The sequence below is a fragment of the Equus przewalskii genome, chromosome 22 (assembly GCF_037783145.1).
Source record: "Equus przewalskii isolate Varuska chromosome 22, EquPr2, whole genome shotgun sequence".
NCBI classification, from domain to species: domain Eukaryota; kingdom Metazoa; phylum Chordata; class Mammalia; order Perissodactyla; family Equidae; genus Equus; species Equus przewalskii.
The window spans coordinates 23442159-23469100 of NC_091852.1; the positions used below are offsets into that span (position 1 = coordinate 23442159).

The following is a 26942-nucleotide window of genomic DNA, read 5'->3' on the forward strand; positions in this document are numbered from 1 at the left end:
TATTCACCTCATTCTTTGTATGCCTTAACTGAGGCAGGATTTCAAAGCATCTCAAAGCTAGTATCCTACCTCTCATCTTCCCAGGCTTAGGAGAAATATTAGGGTCTAAAAGAGTCTTCGAAAAATATGTTATATAACTAATTACATTAAGCCATGATAGCAATACATTATGCATATCCACTACCAAAAAAAAAAGCTCCAAAACATTGCTATTTTCTTGCCATTTCCAAATAGACATACCTCTATTTCTACAGTGAGAAAGGATGATACAGAGATGATCACTTAACCAATTTCCTAACAAGCAACATATTTTTACTATATATGCAAAAGAGAACTGTAAATGCCTTCCAATGCTTCTATTGTATTTCACTTTGATTTAATGTTCCCACAGAATGATTTTTCGGGTAAAATTACAGTTATCATAATCTAAAAAAATCTGACATTTCCCAATGACTTATAACATTCATCCCTGAAATTTACTATTTCTTTCTTAGTTTCTTTCTTTACTAATATTCATTTAAAATATACATTATAGTAGCAGTCCCCCTGCTGCCTTTAACAGAGTAATTTGTAACTTGGCTTTTATGTCATTCCATACAGTAAATAAATATAAATACAACTCATGGGGTGAGGTACTTCATAAAATATAATCATGCAAAGTATCAACAATCTGCTTAATGATTTAGTTACAGCTATTGATTCTTATATCTTATGTCATTATGTAGGTGGTATTTACTGCAAAGTAAGCATTTAGCAAATTTACACAGGAGAGAAATTTCAAGTTTGTGATTGTTATAAGAGGACAAATAAAAAAGGATCTATTTAAGCATCTTATAAAATTCTATTCCATATAATTTAAACTTTTCAGGTAGTTTTGAAATCTCATTATTCTAATAAACGTTATATAATATTTATCAAAGCAAGAATAAGCTAGATGATTTACAGGGAATAGAGTTTCTCCTCAGAGGGTTTACAATCTAAGCTAGATAGCAAAACATATGTAGCAAATGTTTTTAAACCTCATAGTAAAGTTAAAATTAAACTATATAGGAGAACAACAAACTATTTCCATCAAATGAAAACTTAAATTGAGTTTTGTGTCTCTTTATTAAATAATATAGTTTATCATTTTTACTCATTTAATCCAATTTCCTAATCCTCCAAAACAATTTTAACAGATACTGTATCAATCATTAAATAGCATTTGTCATCCTGATCCTCAAATTCACAACACACTTTGGAAGAAGTCTTTACCAGTCTTCTCATCTGAAAAGATATAATTTAAGAAATATTGCACTTTCAAGGAACAGGTTCTTGCTAGGAAGAAGTACAATTAGGACAATATTCTGCTAGATCAAAGTTTTTTTAAAAAAAAAATTCACTGTAACATAACAATTACAGTCACACCTCGATGATATTGTGGGTTCAGCTCCAGACCACCACAATAAGCTAATATTGCAATAAAGCAAGTCACATGAATTTTTTGGTTTCCCAGTGCATACAAAAGCTATGTTTACAATATAGCTACAGTCTATTAAGTGTGCAACAGCATTATATCTGAAAACCCAATGTAAATACTTTAGTTAAAAAATACTTTACTGCTAAAAAATGCTAGCCATCATCCAAGCCCTCAGTAAGTCATAACCTTTTTGCAGGTGGAGGGTCGTGCCTTGATGTTGGCGGCTCTGCCTGATCAGAGCAGTGGTTGCTGAAGGTTGGGGTAGCTGTGATAACTTCCTAAAATAAGACAACAATGAAGCTTGCTGCATCAATTGACTCTTCCTTTCACGATTTCTCTGCAGCATGTGATGCTGTTTGATGCCATGATATCCGCAGTAGAACTTCTTTGAAAATTGAAATCAATCCTCTCAAACTCTGACGCTGCTTTGTCAACTAAGGTTATGTAATATTCTGAATGCTTTGTTGTGATTTCCATAATCTTCACCAGGATCTTCACAGCATCTTCACCAGGAGTAGATTCCATCTCAAGAAACCACTTTCTTTGTTCATTAATAAGAAGTAACTCCTCATCAGTTAAAATTTTATCGTGAGACTGGAGCAACTCAGTCACATCTTCAGGCTCCACTTCTAATTTTAGTTCTCTTGCTGTTTCTACCACATCTGCAGTTACCTCCTACAATGAAGTCTTGAACCCCTCAAAGTCATCCATGAGGGTTGGGATCAACTTCTTCCAAACTCCTGTTAACATTGATATTTTGACCTCTTCCTGTGAATCACAAATGTTCTTCATGGAATCTAGAACGGTGAGCACTTACTAAAAGGTTTTCAATTGACTTTGCCCAAGTCCATCAGAGGAATCACCATCTACAGCAGCTATAGCCTTACAAAATGTATTTTTTAAATAATAAGATTTGAAAGTCAAAATTACTCCTGGATCCATGGGCTGCAGACAGGATACTGTGTTAGCAGGCAGGAAAACATCAATTTTGTTGCACGTCTCCATCAGAGTTCTTGGGTGACTGGGTGCATTGTCAATGAGTAGTAATATGCTGAAAGGAATCTTTTTTTCGTTCCATTTATAGAGCATAAGCAGAATACATTTAGCGTAATTCTTAAGGGTCCTAGGATTTTTGAAATTGTAAATGAGCATTGGCTTCAACCTAAAAGTTACCAGCTGTATTAGCCCCTAACAAGAGAGTCAGCTTGTCCTTTGAAGCTTTGAAGCCTAGCACTGACTTCTCCTCTCTAGCTATGAAAGTCCCACACAGTGTCTTCTTCCTGTACAAGGCTGTTATTTAGTGGAGCCACGTTTATTAATTGTCTTAGCTGGATCTTCTGGATAACTTGAAGCAGCTTCTACATCAGCACTTGCTCCTTCACCTTGCACTTTTATGTTACGGAGATGGATTCTTTCTTAAACCTCATGAACCAACCTCTGCTAGCTCCAAACTTTTCTTCTGAAACTTCCTCACCTCTCTCAGCCTTCACAGACTTGAAGAGAGTTAGGGTCTTGCTCTGGGTTAGACTTTGGCCTAACAGAAGGTTGTGGCTGGTCTGATCTTCTATCCAGACCACTAAAACTTTCTTCATATCAGCAATAAGGCTGTTCTACTTCCTTATCATTCAAGCTTTCACTGGAGTAGCACTTTTAATTTCCTTCAAGAACTTTTACTTTGCATTCACAACTTGGCTAACTGTTTGGCACAAGAGTCCTAGCTTTCAGCCTAACTCAGCTTTAGACACGCCTTCCTCACTAAGCTTAATCATTTCTAGCTTTTGATTAAAACTGAGAGCTGTGAGACTGACTCTTCCTCTCACTTGAACACTTAGAGGCCATTGTAGGGTTATTAACTGGCCTAATTTCAATATTGCCTCAGAGAGTAGGGAGGCATGAGAAGAGGGAAAGAAATAGGGCAATGGCCAGTCAGTGGAGCAGTCAGAACACACACATCATTTATTAAGTTCACCATCTTATATGGGTGTGGTTTGTGGCACCCCCAAACAATTACAATAGTAACATCAAAGATCATTAATCACAGATCACCATAACACATATAATTTTAAGAATATAAAGCTACAGTAATCAAGAAAGTAGGGTATTAACAAAAGATAGTCATAAAAAAATTGGAAGAGAAATATACCAGTACGTATATGGTCAATCAATTTTCAATAAACATGCCAAGGTAATGGAGAAATTACAGTCTTTTCAACAGTGCTAGAAAAATTAGATACTCATATGGAAAGATCTGAAACTTGCCTCACACCATACGTAAAATTAACTCAAAACGTATCATAGACCTAAAGATAAGATTATAAACTCCTCGAAGAAAACATAAGACAATTTAAGTGACATCAGGTTAGACAAAAATTCTTAACACTCCATAAAAAGCCCAAAGAAAAAAACAGGTAAATTAACTTCATCAAAATGAGACTTTTGTTGTTTAAAAAGACACACTTAAGAACATGAAAGTGCAAGTCCACAGACATGGGGGATAGAGTTTGCAAAACATATTTCTGACACAGGATTTGTATCCAGAATATGTAAATATCTAAAAAGAACTCAATAGGAGACAAAAAACATGATTTTTAAAAAACTGGTAAATGGTTTGGACACTTTACAAAAGATATGCAAATGGCAAAAGATACGGAAAAAGTACATGAAAAGATACTTATCATTAGTCATGTTAGGGAAATCCAAATTAAAACTACAATGAGTTACCATCACTTATTCACTGGAACTATAGCTAAAATTAAAAGCACTATCAATACCACATGTTGGCAAGGACACAGAGCAACCCTGCTTTTATACACTACCAGTGGCAGTGCAAAATGGTACACCACTTTGGAAAACAGTTTCGCAGTTACTCGTAAAGTTAAACATACCTTTATCATATGACTAGCAATTTCTCTCTTACTTATTTCCTGAGTGATATATATGCCTATACAAACACTTGTACTAAACATACATAACATCTTTATTCATAATAGCCAAAAAACTGGAAACAACCCAAAAACCAACCAAGTAGCAAACAGAATAAACAAATTGTGGTACAGCCATACAACGAACCACTACTCAGCAATAAAAGGAACAAACTGTATGATACATGTACAGGTACAAGCTAAAAGAAGCCAGGTACAAAAACTACATAATGTATGATTCCATTTACATGAAATTCTATGAAAGGCAGGACAATAAAGATATAAAGCAGAGCTCTGATTGCCAGGGGTCAGGGGACGGGGTAGAAGACTGACTACAAAAGGGCAAGGACAAACTTTCTGGGATGATGGAAATGTTCTATATCTTGATGTGATTGTGGTACATGACTGTATACATTTGTCAAAACTCGTCAAATAGTACACCTTAAATTGATGAAGTATATTGTATGTAAATTATACATCAATAAAGCCAATTAAAAAAAATAAAAGCAATCAAATGTATGTTGAAGACATATATTGGTGGGAACGTCTATTAACTTACCTATCCAAGAAATGACTGCAATTTGTTTATTTGAATTTATACAAATTCTAAAAAAAATCCAAAAGGCTGTCAGTGGAAAAGTCAGTCTCTTGCTCATCTCTATAATTTCTATGCCTTTATCATTTCATTTATAGTCACAAAGAAACTATATTAGTATATGACGATCTGATTATAAATTACCTATATTTTAAAGGATACTTTATTAAAATAGAAGATTCTTTAACTGATAATAACTTGTAGGTCATTCTTTTCCAGAGAAGGACCTTCCCCAAGGCTCCTACAATCTGAAGCCTTTACCCTGTAAATCAGAGTATCAGTGGTCAGCATCTTAGTAGTCTACTTCCAATAACCTGTCAATCCTTGTTCTAAACTTTACCTCCTAGCAAATACAATATGTCAATGTGGATATATTATAAGTCACATCCTTACAGAGTAACTACAAAATAGAAGCTATTATATTCCTATATTCCAGAAGCTTATAGTACATCTGCGAAGAAAAGGCATACACACAGGACACTTTTATTAATAATCTAAGATATTATATATGTCAAAAAAGAGCAATGAGTGGTAAAGACAGTAAGATTGCTATGGCAGAAAAGAAAGCAAAAGTGGACTAAAATGAGATATGAGGGACTTGACTATTCCTGAGCAACAGGAATGAAAAAGATGAATGAGCATAACACTGATACAGGTGTGATTATGTGAACAACATTTTCAGTTGAGAAAGCAGAGACTACTTACCTCAGTTGGAAGATTATAGAAAAGTACAAGATAAGGTTGGAAAGACAGGATTCATTTTTATCTAAGAAACATTTATTGAGTGCCTATTATATGTCCGGCACAGTATAGAAATGGAGCTGTTTGGAAAGAAATTCCAGACTTAGGAATTTGGTCTTTTTACTCAGTAGCAGTAAAAGAAAGAGTTCTACAGAGTTCATAGCAATTTCACAAACCTTATCTCAAACAATCTTCACAACAAATGATTTTATAGAATAGGGGTAAACTGAGGCTTAGGAAGGTATATTTTTATGGTTAAGGTCATACAGCCAGAGATAGACCAAAAAAACTGCCAGATCTTCCTACCCTTAGTCTAGTGCTCTTTTCTTGCTCCATTCCCCATACCATTCAGCTCCTTTTTCTCAAGAAAATAATAAATCATTTTTTAAAAAGTGTGATATGATAAAAGCAATGTTTTAGTCAAATACATATGGCCATGATATATGGGTTGAATTAGAAGGCAAAGAATATGGAAGCAAGGAGATCTACTGTACTCTACTATAATAATCCAGGAATAGGTGGGAGCAATAGGAATGAAACTCATTGTCTATGAGAGTGTAAAAAAAATTCAAGTAGGAGTCTTATTTGAAAATGCCAAGAGACTCAAAGATAACTAGGAGACCAACAGAGCCACTGATGAAACTGAAAAACACTGAAATGTCAACAAATGGATCTATTTCATTGAGGAAATCATCAGCTGTGGTCAAATTATTCCCCAAACACAAAGATATTAGCTCAAACATTATACAAGTCTCTACCTCTAAAACCAGAATAACCCAGGGTTTACTGCCATTAGCTATTTTATTTACAGACATTTGTAATTGTTTGTCTACACTCAGAAGTCTAGACTCTCCACCAGCCCCCAGAGGTATCCATATTCATCAAGTCCAGTAAGAGTTTATGCCAACTTTCTGGAAACCTCTAAGACAGTTGGTACACCTAAGTCTAAAGAATTAATAAATATCTGTTTAATTAAATCTATCATTGAGTCAAGGCTTTCTTTCAGGGGCTCAGGGTTATTGGCCAATCTCAAGTAAATGTCTAATCAAAGGCATGCAACTGAGACAGTATTTTAAAATCTACAAAAGGATGATATCTATCTTATCTCTTAAATGGAAATTATTTCTCGGGGAAAGTTACATCCATAATTTCTCCCAAGATTCTAAAGAATTCCATTCATGTATGACATTAGTTTATTGATGAGAACAATGGACTTGTAGCTCTTTAATAACTATAACTCGAGATCCAACAGATAAACTAGTTTCTAAAAGGGAATAACCAAAGGGGTGAAACTAAAGAAGTGAGAGTTAAGTCCAAGTAAAATCACATGCTCCCTGGAGTGGAAAGAACAGAGGTCAATGCTGCTCTTTGCAATGACCAGTAGAGGCTGCCAATGTACAAGGACACATAGGGCTCCCCCTCCACCCCACAGACACACAAGGAGTTGCCACAAAAACAAGAAGCATTTCCATGGTATAGAATGAAGCCCAGCATTCTGGGCTCATCACAGACCCTTCTTCAACAGCAAACAGCAAATGTCTTTGCAACTAAAGCTTCTGGGTATGTGTTGCAGGAACGAAGGAACTGCAGAATATTTTGAGCACTTTGGAAAGATGATCACACTTACCCACTCTCTGACCCAAAGAAGCCACCAAGCCTTATATATATATATATATAACCTTTCCAGAAATGATACCTCAAGTTTTACAGAAGCATGAAAATGGCTATTTTCACTCAAGAATAGGTCAATTTATAGTCTTAAAATCCTCATTTGAATAAATGTATTATTTGGCTTCTTCAAATAAGGTCAATCAGTTACAGCTGAAGGAAATTTTCAGTCAGTCATAATGTGATCTACAATTTGGAAGTATCAATCTTAAATTACAAATACTAATATGCTTAAAAGGAATTTCCTCATATTCAGCAGGCAGGTGAGATTCTGTCCATCTGTGCCCTTTGCCCAGAGCCAAGAACACAGACTCAAATATACCGAATGGCAATCACTTTTTAAAATTCATTTCATGAATCTGCTCTACAATTTTACGAATTATGTATCTGGCCCTTTTTGAGCTCCACAACACTGCTATTTCTTGTAGACAGGAACTTTGCTGTCAATCACTGCTCCCTTTTGCCACGCAAATATGTGCTGCAGCTTTCACTTGTCACTCCTATTATATGTAATGTAGGCAGCTTAGCACTAAATCAATTTAAGGAACTGCAGAAGTTAAATACATACATTATTATTACGATGACAGAAAAGGCAATGAATGTCTTGCAGCTCCATTTGCTTTCTTTGTTAAGGAAGAAAAAGCTAATTATCTGTAGCTGTCAACCATGAAGACCTAGACCTATTTAAGCCAACATTAGCCTTGGACAACTGAAAATATTTCTCATATTTTACCCAATTGTTTTCTTTTTGTAAAAAACCATAATTTCATTACAAAATAGTAAACGTTTTGAAGGACAACATAAAAACAAGTTGAAAAATGTAAAACTACACATTTGTATCCCTTTATATAACCAATTCATTTTAATATTTCAGAAAACTGACTGCCAATTTTTTATACTACCCATTCTCTAATAGTACAGCCAAAATTTAGGCAGACGTAAAGCCTCTTTACACAAATTCATATTAAAAAAATTCCACTGAAAGTCTACAAACTACTGGTTACAATAAAATTATGCTACAGATGATCAAGTGATAAATTCTGTCCATTTATTTTCTTAACGAAAACAGAGAAAGGAAAACGCATTCCAAAGTTGAAACGTTGATGAATGACAGAAAATTCACACTGAATCTTAGGCTTCTGTGTTTGTCTGCTATTCTCTTCCACTTTCCAATCTAGTCCCATTAGAATCTAGAACTGAATAACTAATTAGTTTTGAATTTTCTTTTTTCAAATTTAAGGATCAACTTGTATATTTCCACAATATCAAGTAAGAGTGAAAAGAATATTCTTAAAAAGTCAAAGAAAAACAAAATTATCATCAATATATAAACTATGGAATCTTTTAACATTGTGCTCTAAAAAGTACACAAGTGTCATTATTCTTGATTATCAATATAAATATTCTCTGCATTTGTTCTTACTGAGTTTTCACTGATAAAATATTATTTTCCTATTATTTTCTTTAGAAGAGTTCTTCCCACAGGAATACACTTAATAGTATTTTAAAATTTCATAGTAAAACTCTGCCCATTTAGCTTTCTAATGAATTTTTTAAACACATGTAACCCCTAATATAAGCAAAACCAACATAGATAAATTGAAACTCAATAATGTAAGAAAAAATTTTGAAAAATGCCTTAACATAATTATAGTCTTAAAAATTATAGTTCCATGTTTAAGTCCCTAACCCAGGCTTAAAGGGAAGCCTTTTCTAAGTATACCTGACCCACAACTCAAAGATTCTGATTTGCCACAACCCCACCCTGCAATCTCAAGGTATTTGTTGGAGACAAAGCAGAAAAAGTCAAGAATAATTAGTATAAATAACATACATAGCAAACATCTCAAATTAAAGAATCATATGTGAAAACGGTTAAGGTACAGACATACACATGGCCTACATGGTAGGTAAAGAAATAGCATAGTTAAGTAGCTATACTCTACCAAACACTAAGTACATTTCCCACTGTCCCAGGACTAGTAATTGACAGAATCAAGATTCCAGCTCCACTTCTGACAACAAAGCCCAGGTTCTTTTCACAACACAATACTACCTCCAAGCAGAATTCTTCTCTGGCTTTACATTTTTAGAAATCTGAATCTATCAAGATTGAGAGATGGTTGACATGCTTTACAATTGATGATGCTGGTGCCAGTGTTATCCTGTATGCATATAAACGTGGCAGAAATGACAAAAATATGATTAGGAGGCAATCCTTTCTCCTAAAATGAGGAGGATAAGATAGATGACCTTCAGGGTCCTTCTAGCACTAACATTCTAATATTCTTTGAGTTATTTATCTTGCTAAGAAATTTGACAACAGATAAAAAGCCTCTGGCTATTTCTTTTCTAACTTACTGAAATTTGTTCCAGATAACATTATAATTCCTACTTGTCACTATTTTATTAAAACTTAAAAATAGCACCTACACTAATGTAATTCTCATAACTCTGTGAGAGGGATTAGCTTATACAGGTGAGAGAACTAAGGCTCAAAAAGATTGTCGTGACTTGGCCCAAATCACCAAACTTCTAAATAAAAGAGCAATTCCAAATGCAGGTCTGTCCTATTCAGAACTCAGGACACTTACCAGTATATACTAGATGCCACCATAACAACAGCATTTGTTTGTACATCACCCTAGCTTTGCCACATGCTCCCTCATCTGTCCTCAGAACAACCCCATAAAGAAACAAGGCAGGTAATATCATTCCGGCCTCATTTTACAAATGAGAAAACTGAGACACAGAGAATTTAAATCACTTGCTCAAGGATCCTTAACAGGGTAATGGCAAGCTAGGTCTCAAACATAGGCCTCCTGACTCCAAGTCCAGCGTTTCTTTTGCTATTGTAATTTATTGTCAATTACAAGGTGGCGTCAACAAATCTTTGAAACATTTCTATGCCTCCCCTGTGTAACCTGGTCTTTCTAACTCTGAACTTGACTAAGTGTAACTGAGCTCATTTTAGGCATTACATTTATGTTTATGTGTATGTAGTAACTTATGTTTCCAATATAGAATTTATTTTCTAACGACATTTGTCTAAGAGTGTCAAAAAGATTCTTACCCAGATTTTGAATGATCAAGAATAAGGTTTTTAATTTTTAGAAAAATTCTACTTAAATCCTAACAGGAAAAAAGATGCCTAATTTGGGAGTTTGTTAAATTATAAATCAGCCTTCTCCTTGCTTGCATCCACTTAATAAGACAGACAGTAGTACTGCCTTTCTGTCTTTAATTCCTCAGACTCTTTCTACCCAAGTGCACTGCCATTACTGCAGGCCAGAATGATCTCATTTAGGAAAGCGGCTTCTTGCCCTTTCATTAGGCCCTAATCTAAATTATAGTAAAAAGACATAAGGCTCTGTACTCATGACTGGCTCATGATAAAGGGCATTGGCTGGCCATGTGGCCTGATGAAGTCCTGGGACACAGAAGGGTCTTTTTTGGACTTTATCAGTCTTAGAGCAGGCAATTTATTTTGAGCCAGAAAAATAAAATATAATCTTGGGCCATCTGGTTCTGTACCACTCTATATTTGTTTAGAAAGGTCACTGTTGTCAAGTTATTGAATGTTATCTCTGGAATTGACAGGAAGAGAAAAGTTTTTGAAAGCAGGCCAGGAATATTAAAGCACCGGATATTAAGGTGTAAAGTAGTATTTAAAAGCTTGGGCTTTAGTGTTAAATAGACCACAGCACAAATCCCAGCTCTACCACCTACTAAATGACCTTGGGCAAGTCAACAGCTTTCTTAATCCATTTCTCCCATCTGTAAAACACAGATAACAACACTCTAGAGGGTAACAATAAAATGATATACACATATACATCACTAGCTAATAGTTAACATTTAAAACTTATTCAATAATTATTTTCTGTGTAATTTTTGGCCTCATTTTTCTTTAGTTTTGCAAGAAACTATAGTTTTCATTACTTTTATAAACACTTCTCCAGACAACAAAGTGGAATTTAAATACAGACTCACAATTTATGGTAGGCATATCAAATATGTGGATTTAGAGCCTATCCTAACAAAAACTTTCGTCTATTGTAAGCATTTAAGCAACATTCACTCCTTTTAAAATCAGATTTATAGCAGCTATCACTTTGTTGGTGGAATGATCAGGTTGCTCTGTCACTGAAGAATGAATACTGAGCTATATCAAAGCCATATCTGAACAACTTCAGTGGGACTAGTACGGCTGTTTTACTGGAGAACTGTTGAATAGTATCCTGATGTTGTTATGCAATGGTTATTTTCTTTGTATTACGTAGTTTTCTATTAATGTTTCACAGCAGTACTATGACCCAACTATTGCAGGAACAAGATGATCCAGAGTTGATTTACACAGGCTATTTAGGCCCTTTCCTTTGGCGAGATTAGCAATGTGGTTAAATATATACAAATAATTAAAATATACATTTAAAAAAGCAGCTCAATAGAAAGTCCATCCAGAATGTTGCCAAAGAGCAATGATTTCAATTCAGCAGGCCAGATTCCAGATGGACTTACGTAACCCTTTAAGTATCTCAATAGTGGGCAAATATTTCAGCTGCACTTTGGTAGAATGGTTATCATGATGTGTTGAATTAAATGATCCCACACATGATTGGCTTCCCCAAAAATCAAAGTAGGCCCTACAAGTTGGAGCAAAAGCTACAGTCTCGGGCTAGGAAAGAACATTTCCATCTGTTTTGATCTTCAAGTATTAGCTGCTACGCAGTTTCCTGTTTGGTGACAACACATGTCATCTTCGATATGAACTGCTGGGTGGGCTCTCTGCTTTCCCCATGATGTTTACCTAAGAGATCTTGGAGTTATTAAAAACAAATTTCAAACTCCAGGATCTAGCCAAAGGCACTACTGAGGGACCGACAAAAGTCTAAAGCATGCATATTGAATTAGGGGCCATAAAGACAAATGGATCAGAGAAATCTATAAGCTTATACAGAAAAATATGTATGAGAAGCTCTCTTGACCAAACTTCACTTACCTAACTTGCTATATGGACTCATTCTCTCCATTTCCTTTCCAACCATACTGACAGATGCCCATGGCATGCTGAAAACTCACAGCCTGCAGACTACTCTCTAGTGTGCCCGTCACAGTTCTGCTCCCAAATGCTAAGTTGCATGTTCTCCCAAAACCAGAAGTATTTGTTCTAAAACGTCATTAGAGGAGTTTTATTGTTACTGTAAATTAGCTAATTTAACTCAATACTAGATAAACTATGAAAGCAAAAATAAAAAATACTGTACCTTTAAAAACTAAGTCAAAAGTTTTGAAAAGACTTGATAAAGGCAAGTCATAAAAACCTTGCTGCTGAAATAGGCAAAGGAAGAGAACTATAAAACCTGGGGGGAATCATAAAATACAGAATAGTAGTTCTCAAATTTTAGCATGGAAACCTTATGAAAAGAGAGATTGCTGAGCTCCACCCCCTTAGTTTCTGATTCAGTAGGTATGGGGTTACACCAAAGAATCTACATGCTAAGAAATTCCCATGTGATGCTGAAGCTGCTGGTCTGGGATCCACACTTTGAGAACCACTGCTTTTCAACTGTCTACATTTTTAATCTACTTAAAGAAATAAAGTACAAACTGGAAACAATTTGTTGGAAATGTAGATTTATGAAAGACTTGGGAGTTCCAATCAGCAAACACATACTACAAGAAAAGGCCTTGGTCTTAATCAAAAGATAGCCCATTTATATGTTTTAAGTTAAAGTAATAAGTTAGTAGCATATATGCATCATTTTTTTTATGACCTACTATTTTAAGCGACTTTTTCAATTAATGGACAAACTATAAGAATCAAACTCATCAGAACAGATCTCCTGTCAAATATGGGCCATAAAAGAACCACTAGAGTTTGAAAATCTCTTCACCTTCATTATTTGTAAGAAGGAAATGCTGGGGCAGGCCCAGTGGCTTTGTGGTTAAGTTCGCAGACGCCACTCCAGCAGCCCAGGGCACTCTGCTTCAGATCCCGGGTACAGGCCTGTGCACTGCTTATCAAGCCATGCTGTGGCAGGCGTACCACATATAAACCAGAGGAAGATGGGTACGGATGTTAGCTCAGGGCCAATCTTCCTCAAAAAAAAAAAAAAGAAGAAGAAGAAGAAGAAGGAAATGCTAACACGATAGTCTCCTTGGTTAAGGCTTTCTAAAAACACAAGCTCACAATATCAACAGAGCCTTTAAAATAAAAGGTTAAGTACCACTACCTCCAATTTACAGATGAGATTTCTGCCTCAGAGAAAAGAAACATCCAAAGGTAAGTCAGCCAACAAGTGGCAGAGTCAAGACTTGAATAGAGATCTGCCCCCAAATTCAATTTTTCCCCCCAATCTTACAATATTGCAGTATAATCTTTGGAAGGGTCAAAGACAGTTAGAAACAACATTTGGGGTCCCAATCAATCTAAACATCCAGAAGATGGAAAATACCTAAATGTATATAGCTGTGAGAACTAAATGGATTATAAGCATCACATCTGTTGTCTTGAACATAATCATAAATATCATCCATAAGCTTTACTTACTATTAAATGGCTAAACAGGATAATCAAATATAGTGCACTGGAAAGTAGCTGGTCTACCAGCATTGAAGCAAAGTTTTGGGCAACACAACTCCACTTAGGCAAAAACTCTGTGGAGAATGGATGACGGAAAGATTCACAAGTAGATGCCACAGGATAAGTGAAATGGAGACAACCATGTTCAGAGAGAGTTGAAGAAGCACGTTAGGTATACATCGAAGTAATGCATCCAAATATGTGGCATTTATGGATGGCTTGGAAACAGGAGCAGACAAGTCAGTCCAGTGACAGCAAATACCATTATAACACCACCATTAAAACAATTTATCATGTTAGAAACTAGAGGTAGAGACAAAAAAGCATCTTATTTCTGCCTTATAAGGTGGTGATGCATTCATGCAGTATCATATGAATTCCAGGTAAAAAGGACCATAACTGTTAAACTATGAACAAATTCAAAGGTCCAATTTTATATATTCAATCTAGTGTGTTTAGAAAACTGGCCTCAACTGGTATTCTACTGTTTGAGGATAGAGCACAGTGTGAAGATTTGTAGTAACTATAGGAAATCTCCTAAAATAACTATTTTGCTTTTTTAGAAAGTGAATAAGGAGGTAAGTAAAATAAAGACCTAATATGTCAGCAATACGTTAAGAACCTAGGAATGGTTAGGATGGCCATTATTAAATAAATAAATAAAAACAGGAAATGACAAGTGTTATATAACAAGGCGAGGATTTGGAGAAATCAGAACGCTTGTGCACTGTTGGTGGGAATGTAAAATCGTGCAGCCATTATGAAACATGGTATGGAAGTTCCTCAAAAAATTAGAAATATAACTACCACATGATCCAGAAAACTACTTCTGGGTATATATCCAAAAGAATTGAAAACAGGATCTCAAATAGGTATTTGTACACACATGTTCATTGTAGCATTATTCACAATAGCCAAAAGGTGGAAGCAACCTTAATGCCCATCAATGGATGACTGGATAAAGAAAATGTTGTATATACACACAATGGAACATCATTCAGCCTTAAAAAAGAAGGAAATCCTGTCATATGCTACAACATGGATAAACCTTGGCATTATGCTAAGTCACAAAAACATCAATACTACATGATTCCACTTACGTGAGACATCTAAAATAGTCAAACTCTTAGAAACAGCAAATAGAACGGTTGTTACCAGAGTCTGAGGGGAGAGGGAAAAGAGGAGTTATTCTTCAATGGCTATAGTTTCACTGTTGCGAGATGGAAAAGTTCTAGAGATCTGGTGCACAACAGTGTGCATAGAATTAACACTATTATACTGTACATTTAAAAATGGTTAACATCGTTAAAAAAATGAAACCTAGGAATAAAAATGTCCTGAAAACTCTAGTAAGGTAATAGAAGTAAGTATTGGAAAGGTTCAATATAACTCAAGAAAACAAAATAGTCTCACAGGAGTAGATTCAATTTTAATCATTGTTATCCCAACACTAACATTTGTAAGATTCTAGGAATCTATGATTTAAATTTGTTATTTATAATGGAAAGGAAGTATGCCATATCAGAATTACTTGGAGGTCTTTTAAAATATTACTTATTCTCACCCAGAGAGATGCTCCCAGTTGAGTGAGCCATCATTACTGATGAAACTGTGTTATATTCTTCAACTGTGCTAGGACTGAAAACAGATTGAGAATTTCATTTTTAAAGGATAGTTTAAATCAGTAGTTAGAAAATTCAATTTAGCCGCTTTTCCTATAATAAGGAAATTACATATATTGTTTAATATAATTAAATTTTTTTTACACCGTAAAGCTAAACATGGGTTTTAGTTTCTGAAGGCATATGTAATACATTATAAATATGGCAGCTCTAAACTGCATTAAACAATCCTTGTTATAAGATCAGATCTCCATCGGCTTGGGAACCCATGGAGAATAGAACCAACAAAATATGGAAAATGCAGGCAGAAATACTTCTCAAGATTTCTGAATATTCTGCCCAGAACATTTCTCTTTTCAACATTTCTTTATCTCCAGATGCCTTTTTCCCAAGATCCCCCAAAGACTTCTGTTCATCCTTTCCCCCGCCTCCATGTTTAGAAGAAGAGAAAGAACTAAATTTTCCATACTCAAACTTTTAGAAACAAAATAAAGGGTATCTCTTATTTCCATATTTTGCTGTTTCATCTCCAGGGAAACAAAGCTACATACAATTTAAGAACTGAGGGTTAATGCATCTTTTCACACTGACTTCCCTTGGGTGCATTTTTCGTATACCGTTATCTTAAAAATCTATTGATAACTGTCTAGTAGTATCATAAAATTAAGCCCCCAAGAGGAGTCATGAACCAATATGCCCTACTGGTAACATTTCCTTAAAGATTAAATAAATACATTATTTAACAGGAGAATTACACATCTAACTTCTATAAAAGTATATTTGAGCTCTATAATATCTTCTATTTCTCAATTCTTGCCTTCCTTTGTGTTAAATTGATACTTTCTAGTATCCCCTTGTTTCTTTCCATTCCCTTGTTTCTTTCACTATAATTTTTTTGGATTATTTTCTTAGTGGTTAGCCTGGAAATTACAATTAGCATTTTAACTTAAAACGTTCTAGTCTGGAATAATATTAACTTAATTTCAATAATATATAAAAACTTTTCTCCAATATACCTCTGGTCCTTTCCCTTCCTTTTCACAATTATTGTCAGATAAACTACATCTTTACATATTATAAGCCCACCAACAAAGTTTTATTATTTTTCCTTTATGTAGTTGTCTTTTAAAACAGGAGAAAAAAAGTTACAAAGAAAAATGCATTTATATGTATTTTTATAAGTATGTCTTTCATAATACCTATGTAGTTACCTTTACTATTGCTCTTTATTTCTTTATGTGGATTAGAGTTTACTGTCTAGTGTCCTTTTGTTTCAACTTGAAGAACTCCCCTTAATACCTCTCATAGGGCAAGTCTTTATGACAAATTCAGTTTTTGTTTATTTGTAAAGGTCTTAATTTCTCCTTCTTTGAAGGAGTTTAGTTAAAGAATTCCCGGTTGATAGTCTTTCTCTTTCAACACTGTGAAAATGTCTTCTAGTCTCCATGGTTTCTGATAAGAAGTCAGCTATTAATCTTATTGGGGATCCCTTTTATATGCCTAGTTATTTTTCTCTTGACTCTTTCAGATTGCTCTTTGTCTTTCACTTTTGTAAATTTGACTATGATGCATCAAATTGTAGATTGCTTTGGGTTTATTCTACTTGGAATACATTGAGTTTCTTTAATGTGTAGACTAATATTTTCCAGCAAGTTTAGGAAGTTTTCTGCCATTATTTCTTTAAATGTACTTTGTGCCTCTTTCTTGGGCTCTTCTCCTTCTGGGAGTCCCATTATGCATATGTTGGTACACTTGATGGTGTCCCATTGGTCTCTTGAAGCTCTGTTCATTTTTTAAAATTTTCTTTCTACTCCTTGCACTGGATAATCTCTACTGAATTATCTTCAAGTTGACTAATTCTTTCATGTGTCTAATAGTACCTGTTGTTGAGCCTTTCTAGTGAATTTTTCATTTCAGTTATACTTTTAAACTCCAGAATTTCTATATGGTTCTTTAAAAATAATTTCTATGTTTATTGCTATTCTCTTTGATAAGATATCATTCTCACAGTTTCCTTTAATTAGATGATTTCATTTAGTTCTTTGAACATATTTGCAATAGTTGGCTTAAAATTTTTGTCTATTAAATCCCAATCTGGGCTCCCACAGGGAAATTTTTCTTTTGGCTGGTTTTCAGTGGGTTTTTTCTTTTCCTGTGTATGTAGTATACTTTCCTGTTTCTTGTGTGTCTCAATCTTTTTGTGGAAAACTCTACATTTTAAATAATATATTTTACCAGCTTTGGTAAAATCCTTCAAATCACCCCACCAAGATTTTTTATCACTGGTTTTGGTGGTGTTCTTTTTTTGGGCTGCTTATTTGTTTCATATTTTCATGAAATAATTCCGTAGATTCTGTATTCCCTGTTCTCTGTTAGATTTTCTTTTTTAAGTTCTTGTTTTTATTTTAAGCCTGGTTTCCTAAGAGTCACACCTGAGTCAGTATAATTTAGTGGTCAACCAATGATTGGTGAGATGATTTCCTTAAATGCCTTGCCTGTATGTCTTCCACCCTTTGCCAAAAGAATCTTTGTGAGCAATCACACCTTCAAAATTTAGGTAGTTTATAAGACAGCCCTAGTTTTCACCTCCCGCTCACACAGAACCTCAAGACCAGCCAGAGGTGATCTCCTTTCATGGGTCTTTCCTGGGCATGTGCAGAGCCTTGCACATTGTGCAGCCTGTTAGATATCCAGGAATATGTTGGAGCTTTACAAAGTTTCCTATGGTTGGCTAATTCTCCAGGATTTCCTTTTAAATTCCTGGCCAAGCTCCTGTTTGCCCCAACTGAAATCACAGCCTTAAACAGTGGAGATGTTGCCAACAGTTGCTATTGTTTCAGCAAAGCCCTGGGGGTAGGTTTTTTCTTCCCCCAACTGAGCTGAGCTCTGAGTCAAATCAAATAGCCAACCACTGTCTGAGAATACAATTTTCCCAGGGAGCTGCAAGTTCAGACAAAATATCAACTGTGCTCTGGGGATGGTGCTTTTAATGGATCTCCAAAAGTGGTCAGATCTCTCTGTTGTCTGTAAAGCTGCCAGCTTTTGCTATACCACTAAGCTGGGGAAGGAGGGAAAACAAGAATAGCCACAAGTTAAAATGTCACAGACTCCACTGTCTTCTCTAGGTTCAGCAGTTTTCTCATGGACAGTCAATTTTCAGTTCATTCGTTGGCTTTGGTTAATTGCCAGAATTCTGAAATGGTTGATTATAATTGTTATGCCCATGTTTTTGTTGTTTAAAGGGAGAGTGAATACACTGAGGCCTCACTCCACCACTCTGGAAGCCAATCAAACTCCAGAATACTTTAAATCTGTCTTCATGTAGTTTTTAAGAGAAAAAACAAAAAAAAACATTTTAACCAAAAAAAATTGTTTAAAATAATTATACTTATAAATTTTTAGATCACTGATTCTTATCTCTGGTAGAAACTTATGGGGGAATAAACTATATTGCAATATTTAAAGTTAAATAGGAGAGAAACTGACCTGTGAAAGGGAAAAATAAAACAAACTGCATGAGCAATGTCTCACTGTATTGTATCTTTCCTGTTAACTGTATATATCTTTCGTGTTAACTAATAAACACGTGATCAAAAATAAAGGTGATTCCTGGTCTTAGATCTACTCTCAGCCCCAAAAGACTTATCAAGTCTTTTTTGGACAATAGGAACAAGTTCAACTTAGAGGAATAAAGGCTATTCCATCTTCTTTTACTTGGCTGACCCAGGCCAAATCCAATTAAACTCTGAGAGGGATAAAAAGGGCCACAAAAGACTGGGAGAGGGAAATTTAACAGAGAAGAGGAATTAGAGACCTGAACATAGGAAGCAACCCTATCTCCTGAGATTTCTCTGAAGAGACTCAGTATAGAGAGAGAAGGTTTACCTCAGATTCACCCAAGTATCAGCCAAAGCTGTGTCGTTAAGGTAGAGTAAGATGCGCTTCTGGAAAGGAAAAGAGTTATTAATTACTATTACCTCTCTTCAACACTGCCTGATATTGGCAAGCCAGGGAAAGACCAAAACTGTCAAAATAGGCCAAGAAAAGTAAACATTCTTTAGCAAAACTTTCATTTTTAAGAACACTGTCATGCTTCTTTTGCTTTTCTATTGTTGTGTAACAAACCACCCCAAAACTTACTGGCTTAAGTAAACAACTATTTTATTTGCTCATAATTCTGCAATCTGGGCTGCACTCAGCTAGACATTTCTTCTGCTCATCTTGCTGGTGGTCACTCATATGATTGCTTTCAGCTGGTAGGTGGAAACTGGGCTCAGCTAGAATACTAGGATGGCTAGGCCTCTCTCTCCATGTAACCTCAGGGCCTCTCTCTCTCTCCATGTTGCCTCCTTGCCACATGCTCTTTCTAGGAAAGTGGCCAGATTTCTTACATGATGTTTCAATTCTTCCAAAAACACAAAAGCAAAAGCTACCTGACATTCTTAGGCCTACACCCAGACCTGGCACAGCTTTAATTCTGTTGCATACTGTTTATTTAAGTAAGCTACAGGCCCAGTCCAGATTGAAAGGAAAGAGACTTCACAAGGGCAAGAGGTGTGGTTCACTGTAACCACCATCAATGCAACAGACAACTAAAACAGAAGGTCAATGTTCAGATGACTGGAATGGGAGTAAGCACAAGAAATTATAAAATGGCTAACGCTAAAGGAAGACTGGGCAACTACAGTCAGATTCCATTCTCTGTTCCTTCCCATACTGAGGGTCAAAGTAAGCTCAGTGAGAATCTTAATCATAGGTGGATGGAAAATATGAACCTGATTAATCACTTACAAGCCATACGACCTTGGACAAGTCAATAATTCTCTCCAAGCTTCAGCTCCTCAATTGTAGAATGGAAAATTATACAGGCCTTTATCTTATCTTATAGGAAGACTGTATAGAATGAATAATAAAAGAATTGAGAAAGAGCTTTGAAAACTACACTGCTATACAAATATAAGGAGGTATTAATTATCTGACAGGATCTTAAGTATAGTCAACCTAGCTAGGCTACATTCTCTCTATTAATAAAACTATAATAATCACAGGTAATTACTCCATATGCTAAATTACTACCACAGCAATGATATTATATATAATAATGGGCTAAAGTTACATTATGTTTTGTTACTATGAAGAATAACAACACTGATACCAACTAATTTATTGTTGTCTAATTATATGCCAAGTGCTGCTGGATACTTCAGGTAAACTATAACTAACCCTTAAAATAACTCAGCAAGATAGGTATTATCCTTCTTTTACAAATAAATAAACTGAGTCATGAAATTGGTTACTTTAAGTAACTTGCCCATGGTCACACAGCCAGTAAGGAGAAAAACCATTATAAATGTTTAATGTACAACAGGTACTTGATAAATATTTATTGTTTAAAGAACAAATAAACAAAGCCAGGACTATCTGGCTTTAAAACAAGAAGTCTTGCAACTATATCAAAGTATCTTCCTCTGATAATCCCTATTTTTATAAGCAGCCGTTGAAAATGTAATCACAGCCAACATATCTAATTAATATGAGCAATTCTTCACCTTCCTTGGTAGCAAAATGGTTTCCCACCTGAAAAGTACCTTCATTTTTTTAAACATCTAATCTTTAGACCATCTACTGAGTCATTATGAGTTATAATGGCTATATTAGAATGTGGGAACACCAACTGGAAAAAAAAAAAGTGATACCTTCACGTACCAAAATGTCTCTAAAACAAAGCAAAACAAATATTTTTAAATGGCAAAATATGTGCAGTACGAATGACAAAAAATGTTCCTATCCTTATGTTACAAAGAGATCTCTAAATTTAAAAGAAAGAAGAGGAGGAGGAAGAGAAGAAACTGCCCAAGAGGAAAATGGGCTAAAGATATAAATGGACAATCAACAAAAGAAACACAAATGGTTAATACACTTTTTAAATTTTTTTGTCATTTGTTATCAAAGAGATGTAAATCCAAGTGAGATTTTCTTTTCAACTATCAGATTGGCAAAAATACAAAAAAATTGCAAAGACTGATCATACCCAGTGTTGGAGAGCATGCAAAGAAACAAAATATTAAAGCACTATTGTTGGAAATATAAAATGGCATGACCTCTGTAGAGAGCAATCTGGTAGTTGATAAAAACATTCAAAACGTACCCAGCCTTCTAGCCAGCAATTCCATCCCTAAGAATTCATATAAAGGAGATAATGGAATTGTTGCACAAAGATGCACATATAATAATCGTAATACCAAAATATAGGATACCACCTAAATGTCTAGAAAATTGCTTAAATAAATTCATACAATGGCAATAAAAAGATATAAAATGCTATTTATTACCATAAAAATATGTTCAAGATATGAGTGCCAAAGTTAAAAAGCAAATTGGATGACCCAATTTTTATAAGATTTGTGTAAGGAAGAGAGAGAGCAAGCACACATGTGTGAGCAGAAGCACACCCAAGAGCACCAGAGTGAGCACATATGCACTCACTAAGAGAGAAATCCTGAGATGTGAGAGTAATCTTGTGAGCTGATGTGTAGTAATCTTTGAGCAGAATGATTTTCTGTTTTCTTCTTTGTACCTTTCTGTGTTTTCTATTCTTTTACATTAAGCATATATAATTTCTGTAATAATACAATAAAATTATTCCCATTTAAAATAATGACAACTGTCAGAAGCCTGAGTGAATTTTCAAATGTTATTACTTTTAATACAAAATTCTGATTAAAAAGCAGCTGATATGGGGGCTAGCCCGGTGGCACAGCGGTTGGGTTCATGCGCTTTGCTTCGGCAGCCCACGGTTTGCAGGTTTGGATCCCAGGTGCAGACCTACATACTGCTCATCAAGCCATGCAGTGGTGGCGTCCCACATACAAAATAGAGGAAGAATGGCACAGATGTTAGCTCAGCAACAACCTTCCTCAAGCAAAAAGAGAAGATTGGCAACAGATGTTAGCTCAGGGCCAATCTTCCCCCCAAAAAAAAGCAGCTGATATGGATAGTGAATGAAAATTTGCATTTATTCCTCTTTCACATGACAAATTCAAAATCGTAATTCTTTCATAGTTGTTTCTACTGACAAATCATTTAGAATTTGTAATTTCTTTAAAAATGTCACTTCAAAAAATACAAGCGAAGCAGAAACGTTTAAGTGTACAGAATACACTTGGCATAAATGAGCTATATGATATGTCTTGGAGAAATAACTTGCATATGTAAAGTCCTAGAGACTGATTCTACAGCTCAAAAAAATCTAGCATCATTTGGTATGTTAACTTGGGAGTTTATTAACTTATGCTCGATATTTACACAGTTTAATGAGAATTCTCAATTAGCCACAGGTAAGATTATCCACAACTAATCTTGCTTTTCAGTTTGGCCATCGTATCCAGTGTAAGCAGTTTAGTTATTTGCTTTGTAGAGCTCTCAGCTCTACTTGCTTTGAATGAAGCCAGGATTCCAGAAAAAACAAAAAATGCTTAAAATCAATTACTCAGTTTGGATAGTGGATAGGCAAGTGGGCAGCTACCATCCTCAGGGCTGAGTCTGAATAACATCCAGATATATCACTGCCGCATCCTCCTCCCAGGAACTTTGGAAAAATGTGAGGCCATTTTAGTTGCCACAATGATTGGGGAGGAGGAATTGTTCTAATGCCATTTTGGCTCACAGACACTAAACATGCTGCAACATGGGATACCCCACAAAGAACTGTCCTATCTACAATGACAATGGTGTCCCTGCTGAGATAGGGACCATAATTTTCTAGTTCAATGTTGTATTTCTAGCCTACTACATAGCAGGCATTTCTAGCACTGAGTGAGATACAGATAATAAAAAATGATGAAGAGGGACAACAGAGAAACTAGACAGTTTTCTACTTCGACCCAAGACAGGCCTTTGTGGTTGGGCTCCATTATACTCAGGGGAATTCTAGAAACAGACACATCTATACCTAACTATGTAGAAAAGCCTAAGAGCCTACATCCAAATACAAATTATAAGAGGATTATTTTCCATTACAATATCCAGGTATATACCTTCCTCTATTAGTAAAGATCAGCAATTCTGTCAACTCAAGACTTATACACTGGTGCCAACTAAGCTCAATCTTGCCTTGGCAACTGGGTGGCAAAACAGCCTTGTGCTTTAGGAGTGTGGGCTCTAGATTAAGACTGCTGGGTCTAAATTTGGCTTTACCATGCTCCTTTATCCCCCCCATGCTCTACTGGTTTTCCTGATCCAAACTCCTGAGGAAACTTTAAGACTTACAGGGGGAATGAAGGAACTGTCACTGTTAAACACTATTCTATGCCAAGCACTGGATTATATACTTTACATACATCCCTTATTTAATTTTCACAAGTCTGCAATACAAGCGTTTTTATCCTCATATTACATAAGGATATTGAGGTAACGAGTGAGTGAACCATAATTCAAACTCAGGTTTGATTAACTCAAATACCCAGGTGCTGTTTGCACTAGACCACCTTGCCAAAGAATATAGCTTCATTCTCACATTCTTGACTAATTGTTTAAATTAGTCAGCTATATGAGGCTTCCTTTATATTTTTTATCAAGTACTTTTTTAAATGCACATAACAATATGGAATTTATATTATCTCTTAGATTAGGAGCATTTTGGTTCTTTCTATAACCCCAAATTTGAAATGCACTTGAGACTTTTATCCTATCTCTGAAAAAATAATAAAAGAAGTTCCCTAAATTGCATATATCATCTTTAGTTATAAGAGCAAATTTATGTACATATTGCATTACATTTCCAAGCAATTAGCAGCACAATTATAATCAACCTTAAACTTGGTAGAGACTTTAAAGATAAAACATATATTTAGGTGAATAACTAACCATTATGGTCATAAAGATTTTTATGGGGTATGACTTCCTAAATATCTCTCAATTGCCATTCCAGAGTTTAATGACCTTTTAGGAAGTGTCTTCTTTACGACAAATTAGAATCACCCTTTCTATAACTTAAGTTCATTCTATTTAGGTCTGGCTTTCAAGGAGATAAGGCTTTCTCAACATACCTGCCATTTTGCTGCTTTATTGAGTTTCAATGAAAGTTTGAACAAAAAATAAAGAGAAATACAAATAAATTTGAAAACAGATTTTAAAGTCTTTCTCCTCCACCTTTACCTAGACTAAATAAGCAAGTTTCTCAGCTTGAATCTTTCCTCACTCCTAGCAATATCCATTTTTGCTGCCCTTTTCAGTGCCTCTCCAATTCTTCCATGTCCAGAATGAATTGTGGAGAAAATAATTTAACATTATTAGTTTATTAAATAATAATTTAACATTATTATTAAACTAAGTGTTTAGCTTAGTACTCTAAGAGCTCAATGACTAGGTTTAAGAAAATTAATATTCCAGAGTCACGCTCATTTCTAAAAGTGCAAAACTGTTGACACATATTCAATTTATAGAATGCTATGACTTTGAGTCTAAACAATTACTCTTCTCTTGCATTTGTGTGATCAACTTTTAACCATTATTACATTTCATGATGTTTTTGTTGGACCACTAGTGGGATTTATTTCTATTCACAGATAATTCCATAGATTTTCACAATACAGTAAAGCTTAAATGCATACGTAGGTAAGGTAAAAACATATTTTGGGAATCATTACTATCAAAGACTCTAGAATTTTATAATATGACAAAGGAACCATTTCTAGATACTATTATCATTACTCATAAATGCTACTATAACCTAGAATTTTCAAAGCTCTATACACATACAGTAGATTATGGAAATTACATTTAAGAACCAATGTGCTTAACTACCAGATTTGGGTTTATGAAATCCAAGCAATATTTTACATTGTATAAAAAAATGATGACACTTATTAATGTCATTTTATGACTAAGACATGATATGCTTAATATAGACAGTTGATATTTTAGTTTTTATAACTTTTTATATTTATGTTTTTAAAACTATAATACTACTTTAAAGCCAATTATCATCAGCCTGGTAAAAACCTAGTAACTTACGTATCCTGTGTGCTGTGTTAATTCAGTAAATATTTGTTGAAGAGGAACAGAAGCAAAGGAAAATACTAAGAGTCTAATTCTTGTTTCAAGATCCACAATGCCAGTAGGAAAAGAGGTATATACCCTTGCTCATCACATCTAACAGAATGCAAGAACAAAAAGAGAGTACAGTTTGCTACTCTAACTTATATCGCTTGCACAAAGGGAAGCAGTGACTCTGAAAGTCTATCTTCTAATGATGTACTCCTCAGAGCTCCAACAGTAAAAGAGACAAAAGTAGACCTGCTCCTGATTCCCCAAGGTGGCTCCTGAGGAACTTCTTTGATTGCAGAATTACTGAAACAGTGGATAACATTACTAAAGTAAGAGTCACAAGATCTGGATTCACATGCTAGATCTTCTACCTACTTGCCATGTAACCCCAAAGGTGTTTCTTAACTTCTCTCAGTCTTGGTTTCCGCATCCATAATATGGAGACAATCCTTACCTCAGATAACTGATCAGTTGGGAGAAGTTAAATAAAATGCTGCTAACAAAAGCACTCTGTAAGGTGTGATCTACTATGTAAATATAAAGTCTATTATAATTACTGTCCTATATGCTATGCAATACGTAAAAACAAACAGTTTTCTTTCCCTACCACTCCCCTCCCCAAAACAACTTCCTTATTTCACATATAACAAAGGAGTTTAAGGTTATCAAAATGAAAGAAGGTCCAAAAACCAGATTAAAAGGGAAAAGGTGGGAAGGATAGATGGGGGAAGGTGGGATAGATGCATATAATTGCTCTCTATTGCTTCTCAGGATAATTCAAGGTAAGCTCATCTCCCACTACTTTCCCAAAGAAAGGACTCCACCAACATATTATTCATTTTTATTTTAAATTTCCTCTAAATTATTTCTAATCACCGTTATTTGTAAGCACTTTTAATAGAAGTATATGTCTATTAAAGTATAGCATACTATACGAGCTTTCACAATTATTAGGTATGAGATCAACATCCATATCAGATGCTGTCAATCATGAAACTAAGTGATATGGAAAAAAATGTCAGATTTGTTTGATACAGACAAATCAAATGGTTTTAGAAATATGATAAAGTTGTAAGATTTTCTAAGAAAACTATCTGAGAGAGTTGGTACTGTCCCTTTAAATATACTATCTGTGATAAAGATTATAGCTCTTAAATTAAAACTCCTATACATAAATGCATAGTTTTCTGTTCATGTTACGGAGGTCTTAGACACAAAACTATTCAATTTTTCTTTCTTGTAACCTTATATCCATAATAAACTTTTGGAAAATGTATAGGGGAATTTTTGGTGCACGCTGTGG

The 26942-nt window shown here is 34.9% G+C and overlaps 1 protein-coding gene across 16 annotated transcripts in view; it reads right to left on the minus strand.

Moving 5' to 3' along the window:
- Positions 1–26942, minus strand: part of RFX3 (regulatory factor X3) — a 263930-nt gene that overhangs the window by 202326 nt on the left and 34662 nt on the right. The window contains exons 1-2 of one of the 16 annotated variants that reach the window (XM_070590689.1): positions 19478–19643; positions 15535–15608 (exon numbers count right to left, since the gene is read on the minus strand). The exons of 13 other annotated variants lie outside the window; for them this stretch is intronic. The gene's annotated coding sequence lies outside the window, so the exon portion shown is untranslated. Of the gene's footprint in view, positions 1–15534; positions 15609–19477; positions 19644–26942 lie in introns of those variants that run through there. 2 more of the 16 variants (XM_070590690.1, XM_070590691.1) reach the window with 2 other exon arrangements.